Genomic DNA, 22,862 nt, shown 5'->3' on the forward strand with positions numbered 1-22,862 from the left:
ACCTCTTTTTTCCTCCCTTTTTTTTAATAGCGCGCCGAATGACGATTTTATTTTAATCACGCAGAGTAGCCGTGCGCGTTTTAGGATTTTAGGGACCGATCGTTATTAACGGCAGGGGGGGGGGAATGGGTGTTTTGGCAAAAATATCGACAACAAATTTCGCGTTCCCCCCTCGCGTCCGCTCAAAATTTTCGCGTTCCCCCTTGTTTTCCCAATTTTCTCCATTTAACATTTAACAATCCCCCCTCCTGTTTCAACTACAAATTTCAGGTTCCCCCCTCAAGACCACAAAAAAAATGTCGTGTTCCCCTAAATTTACCCATTCCCCCCTGCCATAAATAACGATCGCTCCCTTAGTTCGCTATATCTACTGAAGATAGCATTTAGAATCTCACCCCGATTCATTGCATCTTTCTACTCTGGAAGTAACGTTTTACATCATTTTCTCTCAATTTAAAGCGATATAAGAAAAAGTGTACACTCTAAATTTCAAGGGTTTAAAATAAATCCTAAAGGATTGTGATCAGGGACCAATCAAGTATTAGATTTATAATTAAATCTTAGGCCTTCAGATTTAAAATTATTTTTAAAAATTCTTTTTTTACCTTTTCCTATTCCCCCTCCTTTAAATTTTTTTTTTTTTAATAGCGTGGCATTAGGCCGAATGCCGATTTTTCTTTAATCGCACAGAGTAGCCGTGCGTTGATTTTTTTTCGCTGTCGGGCCTATCTACTGAAGATAGCATTTAGAATCTCATCCCTAGTCATTGCATCTTTCTACTCTAGAAGTAACGTTTTACATTTATTTCTCTAAATTTTACTTCATCATGTAGCGGCGAATTTTTCTTTCTAATACATCAGTCCCGATCAGAAAGTTCAAAGCGACGTTACGTATTCATCACTTTCCGCATCTGCCTGTTTCTCTAATTGTACCTCTTTTTTCCTCCCTTTTTTTTAATAGCGCGCCGAATGACGATTTTATTTTAATCACGCAGAGTAGCCGTGCGCGTTTTAGGATTTTTGTTCGCTATATCTACTGAAGATAGCATTTAGAATCTCACCCCGATTCATTGCATCTTTCTACTCTGGAAGTAACGTTTTACATCATTTTCTCTCAATTTAAAGCGATATAAGAAAAAGTGTACACACTAAATTTCAAGGGTTTAAAATAAATCCTAAAGGATTGTGATCAGGGACCAATCAAGTATTAGATTTATAATTAAATCTTAGGCCTTCAGATTTAAAAGTATTTTAAAAAATTCTTTTTTTACCTCTTCCTATTCCCCCTCCTTTAAATTTTTTTTTTTAATAGCGTGGCATTAGGCCGAATGCCGATTTTTCTTTAATCGCACAGAGTAGCCGTGCGTTGATTTTTTTTCGCTGTCGGGCCTATCTACTGAAGATAGCATTTAGAATCTCATCCCTAGTCATTGCATCTTTCTACTCTAGAAGTAACGTTTTACATTTATTTCTCTAAATTTTTACTTCATCATGTAGCGGCGAATGTTTTCTTTCTAATACATCAGTCCCGATCAGAAAGTTCAAAGCGACATTACGTATTCATCACTTTCCACATCTGCCTGTTTCTTAAATTTTACCTCTTTTTTCCTCCCTTTTTTTAAATAGCGCGCCGAATGACGATATTTCTTAAATCACGCAGAGTAGCCGTGCGCGTTTTAGGATTTTTGTTCGCTATATCTACTGAAGATAGCATTTAGAATCTCACCCGATTCATTGCATCTTTCTACTCTGGAAGTAACGTTTTACATCATTTTCTCTCAATTTAAAGCGATAAGAAAAAGTGTACACTTTAAATTTCAAGGGTTTAAAACAAATCCTAAAGGATTGTGATCGGGTCCAATCAAGTATTAGATTTAAAATTAAATCTTAGGCCTTCAGATTTAAAATTATTTAAAAAAATCTATTTTTACCTCTTCCTCCCCCCTCTCTTTTTTTTAAATAGCGTGGCATTAGGCCGAATGCCGATATTTCTTTAATCGCACAGAGTAGCCGTGCGTTGATTTATTTCGCTGTCAGGCCTATCTACAGAAGATAGCATTTAGAATCTCATCCCTAGTCATTGCATCTTTCTACTCTAGAAGTAACGTTTCACATTTATTTCTCTAAATTTTTACTTCATCATGTAGCGGCGAATTTTGTCTTTCTAATACATTAGTCCCGATCAGAAAGTTCAAAGCGACATTACGTATTCATCACTTACCGCATCTGCCTGTTTCTCTAATTTTACCTCTTTTCCTCCCTTTTTTTAATAGCGCGCCGAATGACGATATTTTTAAAATCACGCAGAGTAGCCGTGCGCGTTTTAGGATTTTTTTTCGCTATATCTACTGAAGATAGTATTTAGAATCTCACCCTGATTCATTGCATCTTTCTACTCTGGAAGTAACGTTTTATATAATTTTCTCTCAATTTAAAGCGATATAAGAAAAAATGTACACTTTAAATTTCAAGGGTTTAAAATAAATCCTAAAGGATTGTGATCAGGGACCAATCAAGTATTAGATTTATAATTAAATCTTAGGCCTTCAGATTTAAAATTATTTTTAAAAATTATTTTTTACCTCTTCCTATCCCCCCTTTTTTAATTTTTTTTTAATAGCGTGGCATTAGGCCGAATGCCGATTTTTCTTTAATCGCACAGAGTAGCCGTGCGTTGATTTTTTTCGCTGTCGGGCCTATCTACTGAAGATAGCATTTAGAATCCCATCCCTAGTCATTGCATCTTTCTACTCTAGAAGTAAGGTTTTACATTTATTTCTCTAAATTTTTACTTCATCATGTAGCGGCGAATTTTTTCTTTTTAATACATCAGTCCCGATCAGAAAGTTCAAAGCGACATTACGTATTCATCACTTTCCGCATCTGCCTGTTTCTCTAATTTGACCTCTTTTTTCCTCCCTTTTTTTAATAGCGCGCCGAATGACGATTTTTTTAAATCACGCAGAGTAGCCGTGCGCGTTTTAGTATTTTTGTTCGCTATATCTACTGAAGATAGTATTTAAAATCTCACCCTGATTCATTGCATCTTTCTACTCTGGAAGTACCGTTTTATATCATTTTCTCTAAATTTAAAGCGATATAAGAAAAAATGTACACTCTAAATTTCAAGGGTTTAAAATAAATCCTAAAGGATTGTGATCAGGGACCAATCAAGTATTAGATTTATAATTAAATCTTAGGCCTTCAGATTTAAAATTATTTTTAAAAATCTATTTTTACTTCTTCCTCTCCCCCCCCTTTTTTTTTTTTTTTTTTAAATACCGTGGCATTAGGCCAAAAGTCGATTTTTCTATATCAAACAGAGTAGCCGTGCGTTGATTTTTTTCGCTGTCGGGCCTATCTACTGAAGATAGCATTTAGAATCTCATCCCTAGTCATTGCATCTTTCTACTCTAGAAGTAACGTTTTACATTTATTTCTCTAAATTTTTACTTCATTATATAGCGGCGAATTTTTTCTTTCTATATACATTAGTCCCGATCAGAAAGTTCAAAGCGACATTACGTATTCATCACTTTCCGCATCTGCCTGTTTTTCTAATTTTACCTCTTTTTTCCTCCTTTTTTTTTTAATAGCGCGCCGAATGACGATTTTTTTAAACCACGCAGAGTAGCCGTGCGCGTTTTAGGATTTTTGTTCGCTATATATCTACTGAAGATAGCATTTAGAATCTCACCCTGATTCATTGCATCTTTCTACTCTGGAAGTAACGGGTTTTCTCTCTATTTAAAGCGATATAAGAAAAAGTGTATACTCTAAATTTCAAGGGTTTAAAATAAATCCTAAAGGATTGTGATCAGGGACCAATCAATTATTAGATTTAAAATTAAATCTTAGGCCTTCAGATTTAAAATTATTTTTAAAAATCTATTTTTACCTCTTCCTCCCCCCTCATTTTTAAAAAAAATAGCGTGGCATTAGGCCGAATGCCGATTTTTCTTTAATCGCGCAGAGTAGCCGTGCGTTGATTTTTTTCGCTATAGGGCCTAGGCCTATCTACTGAAGATAGCATTTAGAATCTCATCCCGAGTCATTGCATCTTTCTACTCTAGAAGTAACGTTTTACATTTATTTCTCTAAATTTTTACTTCATCATGTAGCGGCGAATGTTTTTCTAATACATCAGGCCCGATCAGAAAGTTCAAAGCGACATTACGTATTCATCACTTTCCGCATCTGCCTGTTTCTCTAATTTTACCTCTTTTACCTCCCTTTTTTTTAATAGCGCGCCGAATGACGATATTTTTAAATCATGCAGAGTAGCCGTGCGCGTTTTAGGATTTTTGTTCGCTATATCTACTGAAGATAGCATTTAGAATCTCACCCTGATTCATTGCATCTTTCTACTCTGGAAATAACGTTTTACATCATTTTCTCTAAATTTAAAGCGAGATAAGAAAAACTGTACACTCTAAATTTCAAGGACTTAAAATAAATCCTAAAGGATTGTGATCAGGGACCAATCAAGTATTAGATTCATGATTTTACCTCTTTTTTCCTCCCTTTTTTTTTAATAGCGCGCCGAATGACGATTTTTTAAAATCACGCAGAGTAGCCGTCCACGTTTTAGGATTTTTTTTCGCTATATCTACTGAAGATAGCATTTAGAATCTCACCCTGATTCATTGCATCTTTCTACTCTGGAAGTAACGTTTTTTCTCTCAATTTAAAGCGATATAAGAAAAAGTGTATACTCTAAATTTCAAGGGCTTAAAATAAATCCTAAAGGATTGTGATCAGGGTCCAATCAAGTATTAGATTTAAAATTAAATCTTAGGCCTTCAGATTTAAAATTATTTTAAAAAATCTATTTTTACCTCTTCCTCCCCCCCTCACTTTAAATGCCGATTTTTCTTTAATCGCGCAGAGTATAGCCGTGCGTTGATTTTTTTCGCTATAGGGCCTAGGCCTATCTACTGAAGATAGCATTTAGAATCTCATCCCTAGTCATTGCATCTTTCTACTCTAGAAGTAACGTTTTACACTTATTTCTCTAAATTTTTACTTCATCATATAGCGGCGAATTTTGTCTTTCTAATACATTAGTCGCGATCAGAAAGTTCAAAGCGACATTACGTATTCATCACTTTCCGCATCTGCCTGTTTCTCTAATTTGACCTCTTTTTTCCTCCCTTTTTTAATAGCGCGCCGCCGAATGACGATTTTTTTAAAAATCACGCAGAGTAGCCGTGCGCGTTTTAGGATTTTTGTTCGCTATATCTATACTGAAGATAGCATTTAGAATCTCATCCCTACATAGCCGCTTTCGCCAAACGTTTGACAAACATTTAGCGATCAAAACGTTTGCCAAACGTTTACGGGCGTTTGCGAAAATGTTTGACAAACGTTTGTGCTCGGCAATTGTTTGACAAACGTTTGGCGAAAACGGCTGTGATCTACTCTAGAAGTAACGTTTTACATTTATTTCTCTAAATTTTTACTTCATCATGTAGCGGCGAATTTTGTCTTTCTAATACATCAGTCCCGATCAGAAAGTTCAAAGCGACATTACGTATTCATCACTTTCCGCATCTGCCTGTTTCTCTAATTTGACCACAGAATTAAAACCAGAGAACCAGGACTCGGCCGCCATCTTGATACAGGCATGGAGCAAAAATTGGGGGTATTCGGTTTCCCTCGGAATGCGATCGAGGCATTCGTTGTCATGCAAGCGCGACATGCATTTGAGAGACGCACTTGATGCGACCTACACGCGAGTATCAAGACGCTTCAGATAGCTTCAGATGAGACGCATAATTGTTTTCGTTCGTCTCCGCGCACCGTCGGCAAGGACCCGAATACCCCCAATTTTCTCCCCATAGCTGACGGCTCGATTGTACGTGGCGGTATAGGGAGTCCCGGTTCTCCTTCTCTAATTCTGTGAATTTGACCTCTTTTTTCCTCCCTTTTTTTAAATAGCGCGCCGAATGACGATTTTTTAAAATCACGCAGAGTAGCCGTGCGCGTTTTAGGATTTTGTTCGCTATATCTACTGAAGATAGTATTTAGAATCTCACCCTGATTCATTGCATCTTTCTACTCTGGAAGTAACGTTTTATATCATTTTCTCTAAATTTAAAGCGAAAATAAGAAAAAATGTACACTCTAAATTTCAAGGGTTTAAAATAAATTTTTACAAATCTATTTTTACCACTTCCTCTCTCCCCCTTTTTATATATTTTTTGATAGAGTGGCATTAGGCCGATTTTTCTTTAATCGCACAGAGTAGCCGTGCGTAGATTTTTTTCGCTGTCGGCCCCCAGACAAACGAGAACCTAGACCTAGACTGGATCCTTCAGTCTTTCAACAACTACGCACGGTCATCGGATGGAACCAATCAAATTCTTATTATTTCACGTTTTAGGATGCCAAAAACATTAGAATAAAATCCCAAACCCATAGCGTCCTGTACTAAGGTAGCATTATTTAGGGCAATATATACTCACTTAGATAGCATTATTTCATGAGTAAATTACTATTTTCAGTGGGAAATGTGCTATCGTCAGTAGATAGCATTGTTTCATGCGAGTAAATTGCTATATTCAGTAGATAGCATTGTTTCATTGGAAGGCAATATGCTATATTCAGTTGATAGCATTTTATTCTCATATTGACCTCTGAACAATGCCATCTTCAGTAGATAGCATTTTAGTTAGAGGGCAATATATGCTCTTCAGTATAGGCCCTACAGTAGATACCATTATTTCATGAAAGTAAATTGCTATTTTCAGTAGATAGCATTTGTAATTAGAGGGAAATATGCTATCTTCAGTAGAAAGCATTGTTTCATTGGGAGGCAATATGCTATATTCAGTAGATAACCTTATTTAGTAGATACTATTATTTCATGAGAGTAAATTGCTATTTTCAGTAGATAGCATTTGTTATTAGAGGGAAATATGCTATCTTCAGTAGATAGGATTGTTTCATGTGAAGGTAATATGCCATTTTCAGTACATGGCATTATTTAATTTATTTAGAGGGCAATATGCTATATTCAGCATTGTTTCATTGGAAGGCAGTAGATAGCATTTTACTCTCATATTGCCCTCTAAATGAAACGATGCTATCTTCAGTAGATAGCATTATTTAATCAAGTTTCGATTTGTGCTGAAATGTGCAAGAAATCCTCACCGCTTGGAGGTGGTGCAGAATCAATGCTGAATTCAGCACCAATTCTCCCCCAGTGACGTAACTTTGGGTCAGGGTGCCTGCCCTGGGGCAAAAGTAGATTGGGTGCCCCTGACCAAGGGTGTGCATGGTGCAGAACAAATTTAGCCATAGACCTACCGAATAACTTACAAAGTGTTTCAGATCAAATTTATTTCATGTTTCAATGAACTTCATATTAATAAAAAATCTTCTCCAACGTCTTTACATTTGAAGATTTGTCACTAGCTGCAGTGACGTAGCTATTGGTTGTGGCGCCAGGAGACGAGAAAATACCCCCTCTCCCTAAAACAATTGCGCGCGGGTGCTTGAAAATATGCACAAATTACCACTAATTTGGTATAACCAAGTTGAATTAGTCTCAAATGACAATTTATGTTGCAATTCGCGCGAAAATTTTGTGCTGAAGGGGGCACCCAAATGAAGAGTAATTCTATGCATGGTGAGTAAAGGTTTCCACTTCCTATAACAAAGTATTATCATGTCGAAAGGATATCCAGAGCACATAGGAGTTACGCCACTGTCCCCCACGTTCCCTCCCTTGCTCTCCCCTAGCTATGCCACTTGAAAAATCACCAAAATCTACAAATCTTTTATAGTATATTACAATTGTGTAAAAAATAATTTTTGAAAAACACTGAGGGCGTCCTCGGCTCTAAAAGCGTTACAATATGGCTTTAAATGAGGGTTTACCAAAGTGTGAATTTCATTTTCTAATTTGAAAAACTTGTTAAACTTTCAAAACAAAGCAAAGCAAACACACACACATTAAATTTATTTAATTTTATTTTATTGCAAATGAATTTAACAACAATTTTCATGTAGTGTTCATACAACTATGATAATGGATTGACCTTGAGATAGGTGAAAAAACATATCAATTCAATGAGAAAAAAATTCCTATCCGAACCCCGAAAGCGATCGAGCGATATAGCTCCAAGGTCACATAAAATGGTAACACTTTCAATAAAAATTAAAAATTAATAAAAACCATGTACAGACATCTATTTAAAAATCTGTACTTGTGTCGCTAATTGCCATTGAGGTACGGTACATTATTCTTTATTGCACATACTTTTCTAACAATTTAAACACGTAAAGCCTTAATGTATGATCTTTTTCAGAATATACCTTTGGTTTTTTCAAAACCGATTTTTTTTGGCATATTTATTACATATATGAGCTAACTGTCAAATTCGCCCTAAAACAGGATGATTTTCTGTTGGTCCGACATATCATAATTTTTCATATTATGATATGTCGGAACGATCGCAAATCATAGTCTCCTACAAAGCCAGTTTTGGTTACGCTCCCTCCACACTGGCTGTGTACTCGCCGTCCTTTTAAGTGCGAGATATTTCGAGTGAAGTTTATGTTGTTTCTTTGCAAATTTCCAATGAACTATTTTATCATTTTGGAAGAAAAAAAGAAAAGAAAAATCTAAACATTTAAAAAGATCATACATTAAGGCTTTAATATAAGGCGGCAAAAACAAGATCCTGTTCTACAGGCTGACACTTGCCAATTAATATACAATACAATACAAAGAGCATTGGGGGGGGGCACTCCAACTTTGGAGTAGACGCGTATGTAGGGCTGTTAAGACCCCTTTTCAGCGTCGCTGTCACCCAAAGACCCCATATTTTTCCATTTGATCTGGCACTCAAAGACCCTTACAAGTTCAATTGGAACAGCAACTTTCATTTATCGCTGATTTTGTTACTTATTTTGAAAAAACAAAAAATGTGAAGCCATTTAGAACTAGAAATTCGATATTCGAGGTTTCTGTGACGCTGTTTCTGCTCTCACCTAAAGGTTCCATTTAAAAAAAGGTCATGTTCTTACCCCATATTTTTTACATTTTGCTCTCACCGAATGCCCCTTACTGCGAAAGTGCCAGCCTACACCCATATCCATTTCATATTGAAGTGCCCCCGGGCCATTTCCAACAGGCACAGAGCACTTACAAAACTACATTTGAAAGTGCATCTTAAAAATATAAATATAAAATATCGATTAAAACAGGTTTTAAAAGGAAACAAATAAGTTGAGCGGCTTGGCCAGGATTTTTTTCTGTTAGAGGCTAAATGGTCCTAAAATGTTTTTCAAACATATTTTGAAACTTTTCAAAAAATTCATTCAAAATCAATCCACATCAGCCCAAAACGGCTGCTTTTAATTTCATATACTTAAAATATATCCTCAAAAGCTCCCAAAATGCAAATTCTGGGTAGGCATATTAGAACATATTATTTTTTTGGCCGCCTTACATCAAATCAGTTTTTGAGCATACATTAGATTAGAATGCATATACTACTAGACAATGAAATTATTAAATACAGTCAAATATATTTTTAATGCCAAATATACAAGCCTGCATAATTATTAGGCTGTATTAGTTTTGGACTGAAGAAATAATCTCAAAGAGACACTTTGATATATCTCATAATATTAACAAAATGCACTTTACAAATTGAACAAAAATTATACATTTGCAGTAATTTTGAACCAAAGTTACATTTGATGCAACACATGTGAGGTCAATTTTGAGTTCAGTATTTCTGCTTTGAAAGCATTTTGCAAGCTTTAAAATGACACCTCATTTGCTAAAATTGATCAAGGCATTCATATAAAGTGAAAAAGCATTCCAAATTCTTACTATTTTCCTTATTTTTTTTAATGTCTTTTGCCACAAAGTCCTCCCTTTTCATGTATCACATACAACAAGATCAAATACAATCAATTTTCAAATTACAGTGGCAGCAAAGGTACTGGATGACCAGCATCCATGCCCCAAGCAGCAGCCGCTAGTTATCTTGGCAGCATTGTTCACAGAATTGCATGTGAAGTTATTTAATCATGCAAGTTACTCTAATTGATGAAGGTGACTGGATACTGCTATTTTTTTCTTCAAATGTTTTCCTGTTCTGTAATTATGTTGATTACGGTACTTCCAGTGTTCCAAGGGGACAATGTTCTTGGATGTTTTTGAAGCAGTCTTTTGTTTGCTTGGAACATTTGGTAGGTTTTGCTGTGACAGGTGGGTGCATGGTTGAACTAGAGATGGACCAGGCACAATCAGATACCAAAACACTGAAAAATAAAGTAAACAAGTGATTAACTAAAAGGACATAATATTATACCCAGTAAACAATGTTCATTGTATCTGATCCAGAAAATTCACTTACTTGTTGAGTCGTCGTATGGGCAGGAACCTCATGTGTCATTGGCCCCTGAACATGTTTAAAGTAAGTTCGCAGTTTTGTTTTAAACATGTTCAGGGGCCACAAACACATTCCTGCCCAACGACGTTGTGTACGTTTCAGCAAACACCATTACCTTTGTCAACACTTTTGTGTGCAAAATTCCAGTCATGTGGTCACTTTGGATGACTAGTTATTTAGGGAATGAACCAACAGTTCTTTAAACGAAAGACGTTTAGTTAGGGACCCTAGGGGTGTCAAAATTCTGATTACTTTGCCTTTGATAAAGATCCTGCTAGGATCGAAAGCTTGGGCCATTAACCAAATTTGTACAAAAACTAGTTAAAATATCAGTCAAAGTTGATCTTCCTGTTTTGAATTGTCAACATTTCACGCTTGGTTTAAATTTGGGGGGTTGGTCTCCAAACAAAAGGAATTTTGTTTATAGCACATCATCATTGAACTTTCGGTTTGTTCCCTTATGTGGATCCAAATTATTTCTACTATGGCAATTTTTTGATTAATACTGTCTGTGGAAATCTTGTAAAATGATACTTACCTCTGCAAGTATCAACATGGAGGCAAATCCAACTTCCTCAGATCATGAAAATACTATAACAAAGAAAATACAGACAATTAATTTACTGGTCACAAAGTTGCTGTTTCTTATCAGATTTAAGGGGACATTAGCATATTTATCAGTATTTGAAACAATTTGGTCAAATTCATGGCAATTGCCTCATATTTTTCAAAAGTATGTAGTGATGTAGAGGATGTAGTGATCAGTAAAAATTTAGCAAGATTTGCAGTTATTGAATTTAACACCATAAGCACCATTTTATCAATCACAATATGATGCAATTTCAAAATATTTACCGTAATTCAGCGATTTAGCCACCATTCAGCGTGATTTTATACAAGTTAAAGCTATTTTTCACTAAACTTCTTGTTTTAAATTTGTTTGATTATGATGAGTGATTTACCATTTCCCCTAGAGCTACAATTTTGGTTGTTTTAAGGTCCACATATTGATTAACTTCTTAAAATGTGCCCAAAAAGGATCTAATTTGGAAGTCTGAAACATCACATAGGATTTGATTTTTTTAATGAAAATATTTCCATAGTTAACATTCCCAGTTGTATGAGCAGATTTGTTTTTTTTAAACAAGGTCCAAATTGAAGTTGAGCAATAATTAATCCTGACTACAGGCAGAATTGTCCCAAAGTGGACAATGCAATATTGCATCACTGTAAAAGAAACATCCCATTTTATGTTAACTGTACTTACATGGTTCAGGGACCCACACTTCATTCATTGAAATAGGAAGACATCAAACATCGTTAACATCTAAACCATCTCATCAAATGCAGGCATCAATATCTGCAAAATGCAACAATCAAATTTAAAAATATTAATACATTGATTTTCTAAATCATGTCAGCATCTCACCAAGCACACAAAATCCAAATAATGTGACAACACACAGAACATTTTACCTTGATCACATAACCCTCTGAAAGAACAAAGACATACAGAACATGCATATGTACAAACCAGAGTACAAACAATGCACATCACAATATAGGTAGCAGAATTATAGGAAAATATTCTAAGTTTTATGGATAAAATTATCCAAGAGAGTGACAAATAAGGAATCCTTGTTAAGACGTCGGGGTAAATTCTCAGCATGAAATTTGAGGTTTTAGTGCTGTGAAACAGACACTGAACTCCATATCATAGGTGATGCTTACCTGGTAATCATTCTGTAAATTCCGAAGATGCCTATCATGGTAAACATGGTAACATCCCGAGGGCTCATCCTGAAGTATGTGGCCAATCCAACTACTTTTCTTGAATGGTCCTGCTTAGTGGTCTTTGCTGTACAGCTCGTCACTCATTTAATGACATTGATGATACATAGGCAGTTGGTAAAATAAGCTTCACCAATTTAGCAAATCCATGACCTGACAGAATAAAATCACTTACAAAAAAAAAAAAGGGTGTCAGTAAAAAATGCAATGAAAACAGGAACAGAATGCTCCAATCACCAAGCATTGGGCCCACTTTCTGAAGACAACAGAAGACAGTCCAGGCAAGCACAAAACGAAAACAACACTCATACTGCCCACCTTGTTTGAACTAAATGCTTCTCATGAGTAGGTTTCTATGTACTGATGCAAAAATGCAGGCTGGTATCTCTAACCTAACCCCAATCCCTGGCCCTAATCCTAGTTCTAATCCTCCCCTACCTCTATAGAACCCTAGCCCTAACCCCACTTCTAACCCTATCCCCTGGCCCTAACCCTATCTCTAACCCTAGCCTAACCAGATACCAGACACTGAACTCCCGATCAATATATAGATCTACTCACATCAGTATTTCTTACAAGCATGATGAACAGCAAGGGTGTTATCTACACATTATGCAGGCTGAAAGGCTCAGGAAGTCGACATGGAGTGGGCTTCATACTCAGCAATTCAAGTAAAATGCTCCGGCTATCCTTCACTTCCTCATCCTCCTCCACTTCCTCATCCTCCTCCACTCCTCATCCTCCTCCACCACTCGTCATCCTTCTCCTCATCATCCTTCTGCGCAGGGACAACACAAACACATATAAAAACGTACAGAAAGCAAAATACTGACCATTTAGTGCCTCCTCTTCATTCCTAACTCCAATTCCCGTCTCCACAAAGCCATCTGAAACACAAAAACAAAATAGAATAGAAATGTTAGTACATAAAATAATACAGCTATGCGCACCCTCTCCCCCCTGCCCCTTCTCTATACCTTGCACTTGAACACAACATGAACAAAACAAGATAGACACAAACACAAAACATACATAAAAACATGACATAAAACATGAAACAAAAAACAGTGACATAAACAGACATATAGACAGACACAGACTGGCACGATCTCGGGAGCAACCCCGAGACGTGTTAGTCGGGAGGAAGGAAGCCAGCTCGATCTCGGGGAGCCACCCTGAGACGAGGAAGCTGGGAGGGCGGGAAGCCGGCTCAAACTCGGGGAGCCACCTGAGACGAGTAAGCCAGGCTAGATCTTGAGGAGCCACCCTGGGATTGGGAGACGCCCCAAGATGGGGGAAGGGGCACCGGTCGCCGACAGTACTGTCTTGGTGATATACAATAGCAATTGTACTGTACAATTGGTCGGACAGGAATACATACATAAAAACATGACATAAAACATGAAACAAAAAACATAAAACAGACAAAGACTACAAAGTGCACAAACACGACAAGAAAGACAAACATACAGCTTGTATGAAGGAAGCCATACAACCCCTTCCCTATACCTTGCACTTGAACACAACATGAACAAAACAAGATAGACACATACATACTTGGAACCCTTCACCATTGTCCCCAAGTGGTCACCACCTGTCATATAGTACCATTCACCATTGTCATCCATCCATAACTGATATATTCATCTGCATGCATTGATCTTCTGAAATGTTAAGTGTCAAATCATTCGTATTGAAATGTTTCATTTTGAACAAATACTATAAGATCAATCTAAGTTGAAATTTTGACCAAACCGAGCACCTTACAATTTTGCAATAAAATACCACATCATCATAGAGTCATTTTCACGGTAAAGGGTGTAACTTTTGATATTTAGGGTCAAAATTTCAAACCACTTAAATATGTTTCTGTTTACTGAAATCATGCATAGAAGCAACTTAAATTCCAGTAAAATAATGTTTCAAGGCTTTACATACATTTGTAAGCTCAGAAAATTATGAAATGAAAGCTGGAATACATGTGAAATACCATTCCAAAGTAAGCCAACATATATAAAGTTAAATTTTATACCATGTTTTGCTATGTTTGTAATTGCAATTTTGAAAATCTTTAACATCAAGTGTCATTTACAATGGAAATTTCCCAACGTTAAACATTTGTAAAGTTTTAATTGGGTTCCTAAAATAATTTGAATGTCTATAACTTCATGTACAAATACTACTTGATAAAAGGAACCTCCCAGCCAAGTTTCATAGAAATTGGGAGTTCTATTTTAGAATTGGCAATTCAAGCGATTTGTGTTTCGGAGGCTTCAGTTAACAACACAAGTGATCATAAAAGTAAAATATTTGGCTAACTACTACAAGTTGACATGAAAAAATAGGTAAAAAATATCACAATTACCAATTTCCATGCTTTGCTTCTAAGTATTGAATTTCAGTTGTGACAAAAGTAAATTATCACAGCAAGTCATGACTTTTTGTTTCGGAGGCTTCTTGATAACAATTGTTAAACATTGCAGAAGTAGTTTTTTTTTCAAAAGAACACTGTTGGGATCATCTAAGCTGTTATTTTCTTGAGTGTATTGAATCAATGATTCTGTGCCAAAGATATTGTAGATTTATCACACTTAATGTGTTAACTTGCATGTGAAGCCTCTGAAACAGGCTTTCTTGGGTATCAGTATATTTTTTAAACATTAACCATAATATCAACACTTTTTGAAATTTATGAAATTCTGCATATCAAGTAACAATTACAATGCAGATATCAATATGAAACACGTTAATTCAGATGTGCAAAGATGATAATTAATCTTATTGTTGTTTCGGAGGCTTCAAGTGTAACAGAAAGTTTGTATTGGGTCCCATATTCAAACGGTGATGTATATCTCCACTGTTTAAAAACAAGTGACTTGAGGATCTACTTTGCTACATGTTTATAAATACATTGGATGAGCTCTTTTATTTATATTTGCACAAGCTAGCTGAACAGTTTGTTTCGGAGGCTTCAAAATTGTTAACGGAAAATCGCCTCTATGGAAGTCAAGATTTTATAAAAAAATTTAAAAGCTTGCAAGTCGGCTAATTTTTGTTACCTATTTCAAGTTAAGTAATCAACTGTTATGAATCAAGAAGAAATAAAGAAATAACAAAGAATTATGAACCAAAGCTATACCCACAAAGTTTGTTAACAATTGAATACATGAATACAAAAGCCACCTAAGTCCATGCGAAGTTATTTTGAGAGAAAAACCCGTGTATCATTTTAATTCCTTCAGTTAGATTTACCTGGTCAATATGGTAAGTTTTACGTGCAAATGAGTGGAATAACCTGTAGGCCTATTAGGTATAACGATTAGCATTTCAGGGACTTCGTGGGGTTCATTTTAAATTTTGGACTTTTTGGTTTTTTGAATCATATACAAAGACAACAATGTTAGAATGAGATTACCACTAGTAAGATAATACAAAATAAAGCACACAGGTATGTATAATGTTGATAAGCATTCTGCCATGTAATATAAACCACACACTTTCCCTGTATTAAACCCATTTTTTGTTCAAAAGTCATTCTCTAGCAATGAATGTGTTACAAGTGGACTTTTATACATATTGGATTTCAATCAATGTGTTACAAGACTCAAATCATGGAATTGGGCGATTCTTTCATACATGATATTTTTCACATGCCCAATAGACACAGAGTTGTTCTTTCATGCATATGACAGGCCTATGTATAGCAACAATTTCCCATGCTTAACTCAATTTGGCCAAAGTATGGACTTAGGTGGCTTTTGTATTCATATATTCAATTGTTAACGGAAAATGAAGCCCCCGAAACGACAAATATTGGAAGTCCGGTTCTCAAAAATACAGGGCTGTTCACAATTAAAATGTGGCAGTTTTTAATGAGCATATGACTAGCTTCAGCATAAGAAAAATTATCCATGAGCTAACTGAAGAAAACACAGGGCTTTACAAAAATGTTACTATTTTTTAGTACATCAAAAAGGCCATATTTATGGACATTTTAGCCTGCCAAAACTGAACGCAGTAACTCCCAAAGATGATTATGCTACCCAAGGTAGCTGCTAACTAGATGACCCTTTACCGTGAAAATGACCATATAGGCCTATATATCCCGGGGGGGGCACTTCAACTTTGGAGGTGACGCGTATATGTAGGGCTGTTAAGACCCCTTTTCAGCATCGCTGTCACCCAAACACCCCATATTTTTTTACGAACACATGCTCTGTCACCCAAAGACCCCTATTTTTCTATTTGATCTGTCACCCAAAGACCCTTACAAGTTCAATTTAAACAGCAACTTTCATTTTTCACTGATTTTGTTACTTATTTTGAAAAAACAATGAAATTTGAAGCCATTTAGAACTAGAAATTCGATTTTCGAGGGTTTTTTTGGCGCTGTTTCGGCTCTCACCCAAAGATTCCATTTAAAAAAAGTTCATGTTCTCACCCAATGACCCCATATTTTTTACATTTTGCTCTCACCGAATGCCAAAATTCATGCTCTCACCCAATGACCCCATATTTTTTACATTTTGCTCTCACCGAATGCCCCTTGGTGCGAAAGTGCCAGCTTTACACCTATCCATTTCATATTGAAGTGCCCCCCCCCCCCCGGATATATGATTGTCAGTGATAAAACCTGTCCTGTTTCCTTCCTTTTATTAATGACTTTCCTTTGACACCAGTGATGTAACCAGTGGGGGCCGGGGGAAAGCTACTGCCCCTCCCCCGGGTACAAAACTGGGAAGAGCAAAAAATTGGGTAAAGATAGGCAAAAAATTAGGCTTGCACATAAATACTAAAACTTTCAAACAGAAGGTCAGGTCTGGTTACACCACTGTCTGACACACATTTTCTAAGGAACTTAATATAAAATTAATCACAAAATAGAATCATTTATTTACCTTTTAAGTCCAATAAATGAATTGACAAAACAATTGTGCAAATCCTGTTAAATTTGCTGCATTTGGCAGAGATACAGTAGGCCTACTTAAGGCAGCCGTGTACTCTCAGACATGCATGTAGTAAAAGTACAATAACTTTGTAATTATTCGCGCAAGAGCCATTTGACCACTAGGTTTTTGTGAAATCAGTGCTTTCGTGGTGTTTCCATATTGATGCGCCGCGCATGCAGATAAGCGTCGCGTATGCGTAGCGCATTTGTGCGTTAACAAATTGCGCGATACGCAACGCGATGCGTTGTTGCGCGCGTGTACCCTGGCTGGTACAACAAAGATTTTCTTTCTTTTTCAATTTCAAACACGAGTGGAATAGTGAAATAAAATCCTTAAAATATTGCAGTTGGAGTTTACAACTCTGGATTTTCATTCCTTGTATTTATAAAAAACATGATAACAAAGTATAAACATATCAAATAGTACACAGCCGCGTTATTTAATAGTCCTATAGCGCTTTTCAACAGCACATTTGGTGGAAAAAAATAATGGAAATATAAAAAGCTGCCTCATGTGTAATATTTGCTGCAAAGCTCCCGATGGACCCAGAAGACGACATCGGATTGAATTTAAATTTGGTGTAGATTATTTATTTTAGCAAGTGGCACACTTTGACCAAATAAGAAAATCGGTTGACATAGGGGGCCTTTGATGCACCATAATGTAGGTCAAAGCATACTTTTTCTGAATCCTTATTACCAGAGGATCACGATGGTGTGACTTTTGAACAGGTCTGAGTAATTTTGAACTTGACCCTCTGAGCAAAGTTCAATGACCTTTTGTCTACTAAAATGAGGATACCGTTAAAATGCCTCCACATAGCCTAAATTAGCACTATAAATACTATTCACCTGCCAAATATGACAGCTTAAGGGTAGACGAGGTATTGTTGGTCGAAGCAACCTAAAAATCGATTTTCATTATCTAGATCAATATATTATTGAAAAATAACACCTTCATGTTTTGCAAAAGTTCATTCTACAAATCGTATACTTTGCAAACTTGCTTAATTTATTGTTGTTAATGAGTTATGTACGTTTTACAAAAGTGTTGTTGTTTCAGCCCTCTTTGCAACGTAACTCAAGAACCGCAGCACCTATAAAAGTATATCTGTGATATTTTAATTCTTCTACACCCTCACTATGAATTGAGCAATGCAGTTTTTGCCAAAGCTCGCTACCATTCGTAAGATGCTGTGAACTACCAAATCACAACAGTTTAAAATAATTAATAACCTTAACATGATTTGCATGATTGTAGTGCATGTAAACTGAAATCAATAATAATCTTGTTGTTACAATGCACAGCGTCATCATCCCTATATCTTTGTGTCAAAAATTGCCGTGATAGTACGGCGAATCCTCTCGTTTTTCAATAGCTACGCATGACGATTTTGTTCGAGATAGGCCGAGCGACTCCGGCTAAGCATAGTACGACTATCATGTGAGATACCACCAAGTTCTATTCTACAAATTATTACGATTTGCGCATGTTCTAGTATCCCATATGGTGTTGCTATTACAAGGAAATTCGATTTGTTTTGAGGTAAACCCCAGGTTTTGTTTTTAATACACTAACTTGAAATTAAATACACTAATTATCGACCATTGCTGTTAGCTCTGGATACATTTTTACAGCATTTTTGGCGTAACGATTTTTAAATCGTAAGTTAAAATTGTGATATATTTAATTTTGAGAATTACAATTATATAAAGGAACACAAATAGCCCATTCACCTAAAATCCAGGTGCTTGTATTGAATATTCGATCACACGTGTATTTCACAATGCATATGTAAACTTTCTTTATCTATGTCAACAATAGAATATTGATTTCACCAACGGAGTAGGGAGCTATGAAAAAAATATTTATAATACAGGGTGTTGACACTGTGCAATGCTTACCTGATAACCACTTAAATTTGGAAGATGCCTATCATGGTAACCATGGTAACATTGCCATCCCATGCTTGCTTCACCAATAACCTGCAAGATGGAAATGTGTATTGTTATAGGTTAGTGATAGATTGAGGATGGGGGGTTCAAACAAAATACCCGGTACATCAAAATTACAAATATAATTTTTAAAACAATCCATATTCATTCCATAAACCACTCAGGGCGCTTTACAACATCATTTTGGGTGGGCGCTTAGCATTGTTTACATAATTGCAAGCGTAAACAATGTCCCAACTATTGTGCCAGGTTCGACTCTCTGCAAATAAAAATATGCGATAAGGCCAAAAAATGCGATAAGGCCAAAAACAAATGCGAAATGCGATTTTTTTTATTCCCGACTTTCCTTATGGTATTTTGAGAAAAAATTTCTGGAAAAAACTAAGAATTTTTTTTTTTTTAAATAAAAATATTTTCGCATTTCTTTTTTGTCAAATCGGGTGATTTTACAAATGCGCTCGCGAGCTTTGAGACAACCCTTTTTTTTTGGCCTAAGTTGTTTTCACTCCAATGCATGAATGGATGTGACGTGGCCCCGACCGAGAGAACAGGATTGATTGCAGATATCATAACCGGGGATGGACCCCTCCTCTTTTCGAATAGCTCCGACACTTAACGTGCCGCAGGGTTCGACTATTCCTGTACACAGGACTAACAGCTTTACGTGACTTCCGAACGACGAGACATTGCACTGTGCACATACACTACCTATATCTCAGTAGCGTAACCAGCAGGGGGCAGGGGGGGGGGGCAGAGTGCCACCCCTGACAAAAAATGAAAGAAAAAAGTGCCCCTCTGACAAAAAAATTGAAGAGCAAAGGAAAAGAAAAAGGGCATGGAGCCCCTTTTCCACCAACATTCAACCAGATCATGGGTGTAAAATACAAATTTTTGCACTCTGTGCGCGCACATTGTCACAATAAAGCCCCTTTCATCCCAATTATGGACAAAAATAGGCATGATCACATTTTTAACTTGTGAGGACGGGCTTCATTAAGCTTCTTGTGATCCAAGATCCTGTCTTAACTGTGTAATCCAATAGGAAAATTAAGACAATTTGGATTTTGACCCTCAAAACTCCAATGTAGCATGAATTTGAATTTGAAATGCATTTGAATACTATTTGATACTATCAAGTATAGTGAAAGCCACATTTCATGAAACATTAGCACATTTTTGTAAAAGGGCCCTTCGTGCTCAAAAATTTAGCCAAAAAATACACATTAGGCTAATGAAAGTCAATTCCCAGTTTCCCGTTGCATTATTTTTCATGACTGTGTAGGTGACCATTTCATTATTCATTATTTCATACCATTTCATTATTGCATCTGTTACAGGTGTAAACCAATAACTACCCATGTATACATGTGATAAATCACAGTTTGTAGTTTACAGATGTAGTTTACAACCACATGAAGGTGATTGTACAACTATTATCAAAAGTTTCACAATATTTTTTACGGGATGAGATCAGAGCAGATCAAAAAGTGCGGGTCGGAGAATTGAGTAGGTATTCATTAATAATTCATTATTAACCATATACCATGCTCCTACTGCAAAGAAAATTCCTGAAAATCAACAGAAAAAGATTTATGATATATTTAAAACCACAATTATTTATTTGTATGTTAAAGTTTGTTAGAAATCAACATTTTATTCAAAATAATGAAATATTTGGCCAGCAAATTGTTTTGAGCGGAGTAGGGTAACTAACGGGAAACTGGGAGTCGACTTTCATTATAGCCTTAAGCCCGATCCTGACTCCACTTCGCAGCGCGATGCGATGTTGCGATGCTTTCAAACATTCAGATCGCGCGATGAAATTAAAATGTAGGCCTACATTTTAATTTCATCGCGCGATGTTGCGATGTTTTAAAAGCACGTGGGGTCTACATCTCCTTTTAAGGTCATTCTACCAACCTTGATTTCCCAGCAGCCAATCACAAACGTGCTCGGCTGCGATAGCGCAGCGCGAAGCGAAAAAGTTGAACATTGTTCATCTTTTTCGCGGACCCAAATTTCCACCGCGCGATGAGAATTTTCACCGCTGAGCTTAGACTCGCTGAGTCTCATGGACGCCGTTCCTATGTCCATCAGACTCGTATATCCCATTTTGAATGTCAATGGGAAATACACACTTAACGATTTGCGCCGGTTAGAAACTTGAAAAAAATCTTTAAAATTTTATCAATGTATATAAAAGTGGTACCAACCTTATTGTGCTTGCTAATTTAAGACTCGGTTGAAACAAAATTAAGGATCGAAAGCATTTTAGTGTCCAAAAAGGCAAAATTATCGTCAAAGTTCTGCCGAAATCGGCACCCTTGCGAAGGGTTCAGAATTCGAATCGGGAACGAAAATATCCGATCTTTGCGATCAAAAACACAAAATTACAATTTTAAACATACTATTGGCAAAAGACATTATTACTAAACAATACAGAATAGAAAATTTGACATCATTTTCTCAAAATATTGAAAAAATTTGCTCACTAGACATCGAAAAAGTACGCAATCCAATTTCCGTTCAAACGCGTGGGAAACTGAAAGTGCGATAATCGTGACTAGCTGAGCTCGTAAAAACCTGGTTCAGATTATAGTTTTTATAGCATAGCATCGCATCGCGCCGCGAAGTGGAGTCAGGATCGGGCTTTATACACACATGTTAAGACATCTCAGATCTAGGAAGCCATTGATAATGCTGGGACACAAAATTTGGGACATTCAGGCGAGCTTACTTTTCCTCATAATATTGCCAATTGTAGGCCTACATACATGATTGACCCGTCATTTTTTAAGTTAAATGATTCTCTTTTTAATAAAAGCAATTTTAGATGAATTTATTAAATTTCAAAATTTTATGAACATGCCTAATAAAAATAGTGTACAAGGCTAGATTGAAAAAATTGCAGCGAAGTTGTGAGTAATTCATTCACAATTATACAATAACAATTAGGCCCTATTATTTGACCATAAGCTTACCGTTTTAAAAGTAGTTTTTATCCGGGCTATCACCTGTCTGTCTCGACACGTCCTATTGTATACGCATCAGATGGCCTTTAAAAATTCGCGCGAATTTTTAAAGTCCATTGAGTTGATTGCGGCTATTCTGACGTCATTTTGGATATTCCATTCAGTCACAGAGGGGGTTCAATTTCACAGCTAGATCCGATGACGTCTTGCGCATGCCAACATTTGGTCAGGCGGTGGTGGATGCAATATCGTCATTTTTGACGTGTCTCATATCCCTGATTGGATTAACACATAATCATGAAATCTTCACAAACAATTCTAAATTTGTTATGTGGTGTCAAACTCAAAGCAAAATTATCTTACTCTAAAACAGTTGGGGCCGACAACGTACCACACTGTAAGCATGTTGTTTTTCAATTTATAACTGCTAACCGTGTACTTTTAGTATTTCGAATGGGGCTGCCAGCCTCGAACGTCACGTGTCGCGTGTCCTATGCCGCCTGCATTTGGTGTAAACACATGCAACGCCACCACTAAATTTACACAAATTATTGATGTCTCTTTCATGTAGACCTACCTCTTTAAAAATGACTCCAACCGGTCGAGATGAGAAAAATATTATTACGCCAAAACTGTTCCCTCACGTGATAAAAGTCACACCATGCTTAAAGGGCTTTATGTATCAATCCGCAAAAAAAAACATAATAGATTTTTTTCTCCAGTTTAGCCTTGTCCAATGTCCAAAGCCTAAAGGCCTAAAAAAAATTGTTTGATTGGCGTA

The 22,862-nt window shown here is 36.4% G+C and overlaps 2 long non-coding RNA genes across 2 annotated transcripts; both read right to left on the bottom strand.

Moving 5' to 3' along the window:
* Positions 1-8,013: 8,013 nt before the first annotated feature.
* On the bottom strand, positions 8,014-13,400 carry LOC140161078 (uncharacterized). Its single transcript, XR_011860070.1, has 4 exons — positions 12,146-13,400; positions 11,682-11,774; positions 10,953-11,005; positions 8,014-10,283 (listed from the first exon to the last, which is right to left on the bottom strand). It is a non-coding gene; the product is annotated as an uncharacterized lncRNA (long non-coding RNA).
* A 361-nt stretch (positions 13,401-13,761) lies between these two features.
* LOC140160343 (uncharacterized) lies at positions 13,762-22,298 on the bottom strand. The gene is made up of 3 exons (XR_011859963.1): positions 22,091-22,298; positions 19,059-19,139; positions 13,762-13,869 (listed from the first exon to the last, which is right to left on the bottom strand). It is a non-coding gene; the product is annotated as an uncharacterized lncRNA (long non-coding RNA).
* Positions 22,299-22,862: the final 564 nt, after the last annotated feature.

Source organism: Amphiura filiformis, chromosome 9 (genome assembly GCF_039555335.1).
Source record: "Amphiura filiformis chromosome 9, Afil_fr2py, whole genome shotgun sequence".
Lineage (NCBI taxonomy): Eukaryota > Metazoa > Echinodermata > Ophiuroidea > Amphilepidida > Amphiuridae > Amphiura > Amphiura filiformis.